Here is a 10639-nt window from a genome sequence, read left to right as displayed (position 1 = left end):
CCTTTCTCCTTTATCGTTAATCCTCTTTTAGTCGGCCTGCATGTTCCCCCTTCTGATTCTCCTTCCGTCCCCCTATTTTTTCTTTAGGCTTCTTCCCCTCTCCTTATCCTTTTCCCTCCTTTCTTCTCCCTCCTTTCTTCTCCCTACTTCCCTTCCTTCCTTCCTTTTTCAAAAAAACCCTCTCCCTTCGGATAAGGTTCGTGTAAAATTAAACATGAAAAAAGGTTTGAATAAGGCCTCAAAAAGGGATGAAAAAAATTATTAAGAATAAATCGATAAAATGATTTATAATAAAAAACAAAAAAAAAACAATTGATGAATAATTAAAAGGGTTTACTTATTTCATGACGTAATATTAATAATTAATAATTTATGGATAATAAAAAACAATAGTAAGCAATGATGCAAAAAAAAAAATAATGGGGGAACAATGTCAATTTAAATAGGATTATAATTTAGGTGGTGTGTTTTGTGGTGTGTGTGTGTGTGTGTGTGTGTGTGGTGTGTGTGTGTGGGTTGTGTGTGGTGGTGTGTGTGGTTGGGTGTGGTGTGTGTGGTGGTTATGTTGTATGTGTGTTGTGTGTGGTGTGTGGTATGGGAGTAATGTGGTGTGTGTGTGTGTGGGGCGTGTGCATGTCAAATTCTTTCAAAAAAAACATCTATGTTCTCAGTATTAACCCGGATTTTTAACACCAAAAAAAACTGGAAAAAAAAAAACTGACTCGGGAAATCCGGAGTTTTCACGGGGAGAATAAAAATAGCTTTCAGGCCGAAAAGGGTTGTATTCGCAAAAATTCGAAAAAAAAGTATTAAAACGGTATTAAAAAAAACAAAAAGGGGGAACGACAAACAGAAAAAAAAACAGAAAAAACAAAGGAATCATAATGGGATGATAGATTAAAATGGACAGTAATAATTAAAATGGGGGACTGGTAATTATGTTGGATATCAGTATGGATATTTTTTTTTTTTTTTTTGTAATGATTGAATTAATGATAAAAAAACAAAAAAAACAATGGACAAACATTGGATAAAATGATGCGGAAATGGGGTCATTAGTTAATAAGTGGAGAAAAGGTAATTAATAAAAATAATAAATAAGGCAATAAACATTAAAATTGATAAAACAATAATGATGGAATAAAATGCTTGATGATGATGATAATGGGATAAATAAATAATAATCTGATAAATAAATTAATAAATAAATTTTAAATAATAAATCAAATTTTAATAACTAAATAAAAACTAATTAATAATTGATAATAAATGATACATTAATAATAAAATAATACCAAATAGGTAAAAAAAAAAAATAATTAATAATTAATAATGATTAATAATAATAATAAACCAAAAAAAAATTAACAACAAAAAAGAATAAAAAAAAAACAAAGCAAGCACAAAAAAAGGAGCAAAAGAAAAAAAAACCAAGGAAAAAGGAAGAAAAAGAAAAAAAAAAAAAACCTATTGGGGACTTTCACCATTCGAAAAAAAAATAACGGCGAAAAACAAACGTCAAAAACCATTTAGGGGGACCACGCAACAACGAGGGAATTGTTCAAAATCAAACACGGACCAGTGGGATTGTTCGGGGACGCATTAGGGGAAATGTACAAAAAGTCTGTAAAAAAAGTTGTAGTAAAAAAAGGCAGGGGGGGGACCTTTGTGGTGGGCGGGATTGCAGGGAGAAACCCACGGGGCCCATGTATTGACGAATTTTTTATTCTGTTGTGATTTATCCATGAAGCAAAAAAACCAAAAAAAACTGTTATACGTGAAAGGATTTTTTTTAGTTGTAGGAAATTTTTTTTTGCAGTTTTTGTTCTTTCGTAATTGAAAAGATGGGAAAGTGATAAGTTAAAAAAAAAAAAACAATATGACCCAACCAAAACCACCCACCCCACACCCCAAACACCCCAACAACACAACACCCCCCCACCCCACACACACCACCACACACAAACCACACCACAACACAACACCCACACACACACACCCCCACCACACCACACCCCAAACACATATAATATATTATATAATATTATATAATTATAATGTTTTGTGTGTTGTGTTGTGTGTGTGGTGTGTGTGTGGGTGTGTGTGTGTGTGTGTGTTGTGTTGTGTTGGTGTGTGGGTGTGTGTTTTGTGTGTGTCGTTGTTGTGTGCATATTGTTTACCTTAAAAAAAAAACTATTTCACTTTCCCATCTTTCATTTACGGAAGGAAAAAAAAAAAAAAAAAAAAAAAAAAACCAACTTGCCTTTCTACAATAAAAAAAAAAAAAATCTTCACGTTATTTTTAACAGTTGCTTAATGATAAATTTCACACAGGGATAAAAAAAAAATCGTCATTTAAATCTTTGGGCCGTGGTTCTCCTGGCAAATCCAGGCCCCAACCCCACAAAAGCTCTTGCTTTTACTACAAAAAAAAACCTTTACCAGACTTTTGTGTCCCATTTCCTATGCGTTCGGAAAAAACATCCCACTGGGGTCGGTTTGATTGACAAAAATATCTCGTTTTGCCGTGTATTCTAAAAAATGGTTGGGACGTTTTTTTTCGCCGTATTTTTTTCGATGGTGATCCATAGTTCTTTTTTTTCCTTGTCCTTTTTTCTTTGGCTTCTTTTTTGGCTGATTTTTTGTTTATCTTTTTTGGGTATTTTTTGTTATTATTATATTACTTTTTCCATTATTATTATTACATTAATTTTTACTATTTTTGGTATTAAATTATATTATTATTCATTATTATTTCATTTATTATTTAATTAATTATTTATTATTATTATTATTATTTATTATTATTATTTATTTCATTTTATTCTTAATTATCATTATTCATTTTTCACAATTCATTCATTATCATCCCATTATTGGTTACTTCATTTAATGTTTATTTGAGCTATTATTATTGTAAATTATTTACCTTATTTCACTATTTACTATGGAACCAATTTACCCAATCATTAATTTCAACTCGTTTTGTTCATGTTGTTTATCATTATCAATTATTACCATTAAATTCATTTACTTTATTGATCAAACATAATTTACAGTCATTATTAAATTTTTACTTGTCCATTAATAAAAATCTCTCATTTACCCAAATTATGAATTTTTTGTGTTCTGGGTTTCGGTGTTCGTGTTCCTTTTTTTTGGTTAAAAATACGGTTTTTAAAACTTTTTCGAATTTTTGCGGGGAAATACCAAAAACTTTTCGGCCTCTGAAAGCTTATATTTTTCCCCCCATTCGTGACTTTTTCCCCGGATTCGAAGGGGGTTTCAAGTTTTCAGGTTTGGTTTGTTTAAAAAAATTCGGCGGTGGTAATAAAACTGAGGAAAACATTTTAGATGTTGAAGGAATGGGGACCATGCACAACGGGCACAACACCACCCAACAACAAACAAACCCATTTACTCACATACCCACAACACCACCACCCCCCCACAACCCACACACACATAAAACAAAACCATTTACCACAACACCCCAACACACACCACACCCACAACAAACACACACAACACACACCCACACACACAACACCCCCACAAACACACAACACCACACACACACCACAACACCACACCACAAAACCTATTAATAAAAAATTGTCTATTTTAATGCAATTTGTCATTTATTCATCATTGCTACTTTAATGTTATTATCATTAAATTATTTATTATTTAATATTTAATTCGTCAAAAATGATTTAGTACCCTTTTATATCAAAATTCATGTTTTTGTTTATTAGTATCATTAATGCTTAATAATTATAAAATTTTTCAAAATTCTTTGAGGGGGCTTATTTTCACTTTCATTATTTACACGGGGGACTATCCGAAAAGGGGGAAGAGGTTTGAAAACAAAGGGAAGGGGGAAGGGGAAAAGGGGAAGTAGGGAGAAAGAAGAAAAAGGAGGGGAGAGAAGAAAGGGGGGAAGGGAAGGGATAAGGAGAGGGGAAAAAAAAGACGGGCCTAAAAGGAAAAAAAAATAGGGGGGTACGAGAGGGAAGGAGGACTCAAGGAGGGGAAAAATTGAGGCGGACTAAAAAGAGGGGGAATAAAAACACGTGGATAAAAAGGGAGAAAGGGAGGGAAAAGAAAAGGATGGCACAGAGAAAAAAAAAAAGGGATGGGGGGAGAGAAGGACGAAAAAAAGGAATAAGGGGGAGCGTATGGGAGGAACAGTGGAGAAGGCGGGAAAAAGATGGTAAGAGGTTGAATGAGAGGGGAAAAAAGGAACAGAGTGGAATTTAAAGGGGGGGAAAAAGAATATGGGAAAAAAAAATAGGGAATCGGTAGGCAAAAGGAGAGGAAAAAAAAAGGGGGAAGGAATGGAAAGAAAGGGGAGAGGGAAGGGGGGAAAAAAGGTGAGATGGGGGGAGAGGGAAGGGAAAAAACGGTGGGAGGGAAGGTAGAAGGGAGGAGGGAAAGGAAGAAAGGGGAAAGATGGGAGGGGAGAGGGAATGGGAAAAAAGGGAGGATGGACGAAAAGAGAAAGGAAGAGGGGAAGGGAAAAAAGGGAGGAATTGGAGGGAGGAAGGGAAGGGGAAGGAAAAAAGGGGGAGAGGGGCGGGCTAGAATGGTAAAAAAGGGGGAGGGGTTAAAAAAAAATTGAGGGAGAGAGAGGGGAGTTTTACCTTTGTCAATTTTTTTTTTTCCCTAGGGAACCAAAAAAAAAAAAAAACCAAGTGGAAAAATTAAAAAAAAAAAAAATGGAATTTTAATACAAACAAAATGTGATAAACCTTAAATTATAACCCATGATTAATTTACGGGGAAATTCATTTATGGCCCAACTTGGGGCTTCCAAATTAATCTTAGAAGGAAAAAAAAAAAAAAAAAAGGTGGAATAATCATATTCTGTTAAAATAATTTTATTGTATTTCTGTAAAGTATTTTTTTTTTTTAAAAATTTAAAATTTGGAATCAATATCTTTCTTATCATAGTATAACTAATTAATAACAAATTAAAAAGGGTATACAATTTTAAATGCAAAAATTAAAAAATGTTAAACAGGTCTGCCTCTTCAAAACAAATAGGTATAAAAAAAAACAAAAAAAGCGGTTGTAAGTAAATAAAAAAAAACTTGAGTTATTTAATTCAACCCAGAAGGGAACTTTATTAGCGGAAAAAAGGCAAAAAAAAAGTTTAATTTTCGGGAAAAAGAAAAAAAAAAAAAACAGTATTATAAAATTAAGGATACAGCATCTTTTCAAAAAATGGTGACAATATTGGAATCAGAGATACTTACGGGTTTAACAAAGTGTATAACGTATATTAACGGCAACCATTGATATTATATATTACTGCGTGTACGTGAGTGTATGTGTTTGTGATTGTGTTTGTCTTTGTGTTGTGCGTTTATGTGTCCCCACAACAAAAGCTGTTCCACATACGTCTGGGCGTTCTGGTTTTTGTTTTAAATTCATTGTTATATCCTGTTGCTTTTCATTCTTTTTTTTTTTCGTACCATGCGATTAAAAAAACAACACCACACATTTGACTTTACGTTCTATTGTGAATTATTAAAAAAAAAAAATATATTTGGTCATTATATATATGCACCTAATCCATGCCTACTTGTGGGAACGTGATTAATAAAGGCGAATTAAAACTAATGCGAAATTATAATGCCTTCTTAAAAAAAAATTAACTTAAGGGGGGAAAACCCCATCATGGTGTCTTTGCCAGGAGGGGGGGGAAAAAACATACTTCCCCACAAATTGTTAAATGTCACCAAAAAAATTGACGGACCTGGGTGTTAAAAAAAAAGAACCGAATTAAATGGGGGCATTCCCCAACGCCCTCAATTGGGACTTGGAATTTAAGGGTTAAAAAAAAATGGTTTTGGGAAATTTATTGGAAACCCAAAAAACTTTGTTTAAACGATTCTGGAAGGGGGGCCCTTTGGTAATTTTTAACATCCCAATTTCACAAAAAAAAAAAAAAAAAAAAACCAAAACTATTTTTTACTTGCTTTTGTTTACACATTAACCTTTGTAGCCCAACGGTCCCCTTCCTTCAAAACACGTTGCTTTCTATGGTTTTTTACAAAGGATTGGGGGTCATTTTCTAGCATAGGTTTCTAATTTTCCCCACCACCTATATTATGGTTCGTACATCTGTAATCGGCGGCTGGTTTTCGATGAAAAAGGCGGCCTTTTCAGCAAATTTAAAAAAAAAAAAGACAAAAAAAAAAATCCTTTTGCCCCAGGGGTTAGTGCCAAAAGCTTAGTAAAAAGGACTTCACTTGTTAATTTTTTGGCAGCAAAAAAAAACGAAAAAAAAATGGGTTATTAAATTAAACATTCCAGAATTTCGGGGGGCGCCGCTTTCCTGCAGGATCCAAAAAAAAAAAACAGAGGGGGGGGGGGGGGCCTCGCGAAATCCTTTACGAACGGCAGGCGAAGAAAGGTCGATTTGCAATGATTTTTGCTAGGACCTGGGCCGTTTGGCGTTATAATAGGAAAGTCTTGGTATTCATTATTGTCCTTTCAAACTTTACTCAGGAAAATTAGGAGCAAAAAAAAAAAAAGTCATTTGCCCCATGACTTCTGCGAAAATCCCATTTTTAAATGGCCCAGGCAGGGGAAAATTCCAGGCACCATTTCTGGCGGGAATCCAATCTAAATCCCTTAGCAGGAAAAAAAAATCCTGGGGGTTCCAGCCCCACTTCTGGCTAGGACCCCCATTTCTGACGGGTCCAAGCAAAAAAAATTAGGGGGGGCCCACAATTTTTCCATCTTAAAAAAAACCCCTATTTGTGTTCCAGCAGGAAAAATCCAGGGTGGGCATCAGTTTCTTCTTTAAGGACCCCGGGGCATTATCTGACGTTTCCAAGCAGAAAAATTCAAAGGGGCCACCATTCTTTCTGCTTACCACCCCCCCACCCCGACCTCTAAGCAGAAAAAAAAGGAAAGTCGAGGCCACCACTTCTGGCAGCTTTTCCGTAGTAACCCTGGGTTTGGGGTTCGGGGGGCCCGGGTTCGTTGGGCTTCGGGGGGGGGGCGTGATTGAGTGGGCGGAAAGGGGTTGCGAGGCTTGGATTCTTCGGTCGAGGGTCGTTGGTTCCTGGGGGACGAACCTTCGGGCATCGGGGGGGAAAACACTTTCCTCAAAGGGCTTTCGACTTGTTTGAGGGGGGGGGGGAAACCTGGCCCCCCTCGCGACGTCCTTCCTTCTCCGGGTTCAACGATGGGGTTGCTCGGCAAGCGGGTTTGTGGTCCGGATGGTCTCAAAAAAAAATCCCACTGCCGTCGAAAGCCCTAAAGGGGCGTCGCCCCAGAGGGGTAATCTCGCTTGCTTTAACCGTGCTTTTTTTTGCCCACCTAAAAAAGGCAGTCAAAACAAAAACGCTCTCTCATTTTAACTTACCCAATTCAAACCCTAAATTCACCTATGTTCTCTTTCTTTTCATCCCACTTCTCTCTAAAACCACAAAACTACTCTTCTTGATTCAATTACTTTCCCCTCACGTTAGACGGCAGGCCTCTAAAAACACAAACCCACCCTGGGGTTGGGGAGTGGGACGCCGCAGAATTTCGAGGGTCCCTCCTGGCGGGGGGGACTGAGGATCATTGGGCAAGGGGACGTTCTTTCTTTTAATAAAAAAAAGTTTACCAGGACAGGACTGGGGAACACTCCCACGCAATTCATCAAACAGCGTACTGCCCAAGTTAGGTTCCGTGTCTACGATGATGGCTTATTGCTGGCTCCGAAGATGCTTGCGCGAGGAGGGAAGGGAGTACCACCGGATTAAAAGGGGTAGTAGGAAGATCTGGGGGGCTTTCAATATTTAAACAAAAGTGATTCACCTTCTTATATCTGCATTTTGTTTTCTGTGAAGGTGTTTTGGACGGGGAGGGGAGGGGAGGAAGGAGGGGAGGGAGGAAGGAGGGATGGGAGAGAGAGTAAGAGAGAGAGAGGGGGAGGGAAGGAGGGAAGAGATGGGAGAAGAGAAAGAGAGGAGACGAGAAGAAAAAGAGGGGAACGGATAATAAGAAAAGAGAGAGAGAGAGGGGGGGGGACGGGGAAGAAGAGAGAGGAAAAAAAGCTGAAAAAAAATTGGGGGGAGACAAACCGCCCCTGGGGGGGGGGACAGACAGGGGGGGGGGGGGAAAACAAAGGGGAAATAGGAAGATTAGAGGGGGTGGGGACAGGACTTAAGGAAAAGGAGGGGAACCGTTTTTACACAAACCAGCCAAGGGAATTTACTATTGGGAACCCCACCTGGGGGGCGTGGGGAACCTTGGGGCAGGGTTGGTTTGCGGCGCCGCCCTCGAGTGGTTTCGGAAAAAATAAAAACGCCCTTGGGTATTGAAGGGAGTGGGGTCCAAAATCCGACGGGGACCTTGAGCGGCCACGGAAAAACTTCCCCTGCCTTTCCGGTGGACCTTTGAAAAAAAGTCGGGTTCTGGCCCAGGGCGGTTTAAAGTTCCAGAGTGGATTAAAACCGCACTTGCTGTTCGTGCCTGGGCAACCATTTTTTCAAAATTTTCGGCCGTTAACCCCCACCAGCCCCCTGGAAACAAAAAAAAACAAAACTGCAGGGGAGAGAGGGGAGATTGGGAGTTTATTCTTTTCTATCTCTTCCTTATTAAAAAATACGAATTATACCAATTAACTGTTTTCGAAGGGAAAATTACTTTTCTTTAAGCATGGCGTTTTTTGAAAATTTAAAGTAGAAAAAGTTAAAAAACAAGGGAGTTCATTGGTTTATCATTAGGGAGAGAGTTTCTCGGGGTATTGCTCTGCCTTAAAAAAAAAAAACAAGTTCATTTTTATCTCATTTTTGGACCCTTTTTCGACCTCTTTTTATTGTTCACATTTTTTTTTTCAACCGCTTTTGTTCCAAGCTTTACATGTATTGGACCAAATAAAAACCACAAAAAAAAAAACTTAAATTTTAAAAACAAAAATCCAGTTACCCAGACTTATTTCACCAAAAAACATTCAATTAACATTATTTTTTTAAACACGCAAAATCTTTCTTTTTCTTAACACATTGAGGCCTGTTTCGGAATTTTTGTTTTTTTTTTTTTTTTTTTTTTTTTTTTTTTTTTTTTTTTTTTTTTTTTTACTTTCTGTTTTCTCTTTCTTTCTTTCTTTCTTTCTTATTTTTATTTTTCTTACATCAACAAAAAACCACGTTCTGTAGGGCTGGGGGGGAAAAAAAATAGTGAATTCGGGGGACAAAGTTGTTATCTTGGATGGGCTGTGTAACGGGGGATACCCGGGGGAATTGGTAATGAAGTTGGTTTTATGGGTTTATGCAAAGGGACGTTTTGAAGGAGGAGGGGCGGGAAAAGGGAAAGGACGAAAGTAGAAAAAAAAAAAGAGAAAAAAAAGTAAAAAAAAAGGGAAAAAAAATGGGCCATTAATGGTAAAAAAACTATTGAGAGGCATAAGTTTTAGTATTTTAGTGTTTTTATTTTAATTATTTTTGTTAAAATTGAACATATTTTGGCATTTTTTTTATAAAAGTAAAAAAAAATGGACCAGGGGATATTGCCTTTTACAAAACTCTCGCCTCTCCCTCTATCATTTTCAAAAAAAAAAAATTGTCTTTAGGGTCTACTCTGTCTAATCCTAATCTATCTATCAAAATCTATCTATTCTATTCTGACATTATATAATATATATAATAATAAATATTATACTATATACTATATATATTAATTTTATATTTACAAAAGTAAGAAATGGCAGAAATTAATTGGCTTTACAAAAAACAACTCTCGCTCTCTTCTATCTCCTGTTTCTGTTATGTTATCGCCAAAATCTATAATTCTATCCCCCAATCAATTAAACACAACACCCCACACCCAAAACCCACACACACCACAACCCCACAACCCACAACACAACACACCAATCACACACACACACTCCCCCACAACACCAACACACACACAAACCCACCAACAAAACCACCACCACACACCAACAAAAACCCACACCACCGTACTCGTCAAAACTAGTGAATTTGTTAAATCAACCGCCCAGGAACAGTCCCCAAATCAAAACTTTTTTTGATCAATGTTTTCTAAAACAAAAAACCTATAAAAAAACAAAAAACAACAAAAAAAACATAATAAGAAAACTTAAGATAAAAAAGGAAAAAAAAAAAAACACTAGGAAAAAAAAAAAAAAACATGGAATATTTTTAAAAACAGCACATCAAAAAAAAAAAAAAAACCATTAGTTTTCCAAAAAAAAAAAACAAGTGGAAAAAAAAAAAAAACAGGCTTAGGGTCCGTCTAATTTTCCAGGAAAAAAGGGAAAAACCTGGGCAAAATTGTCCGGATGTTCTCCCTCCCCAAATTCGCCTTAAATTTCACTTTCTGAGGAAAAAAAATGGTGATTGTTGATAGGCAGGGCAATTTTCAATAAAAAATAGGGGAAAAAAAAAAAAAAATATTGTGTTTTTTAATGTTTTAAAAATCTAAGTACATGCAAAGCATAAGGCATTTAACAGTGAGTCAGGGAAATTTAAAAAAAAAGGCCAATTTGGGCGATTCGGGAGTAACTCGATATAGTTGGAGTTCGCCCAGGGTTTTCCCTTTCATGAAACTTGATGTACGGCTATAGGTTATTTTAATTTATGGGGACTATAAAAAAAAAACTATA

The sequence above is a fragment of the Penaeus monodon genome, chromosome 12, assembly GCF_015228065.2.
Source record: "Penaeus monodon isolate SGIC_2016 chromosome 12, NSTDA_Pmon_1, whole genome shotgun sequence".
NCBI lineage: Eukaryota > Metazoa > Arthropoda > Malacostraca > Decapoda > Penaeidae > Penaeus > Penaeus monodon.
This window is presented reverse-complemented; position numbering follows the sequence as displayed.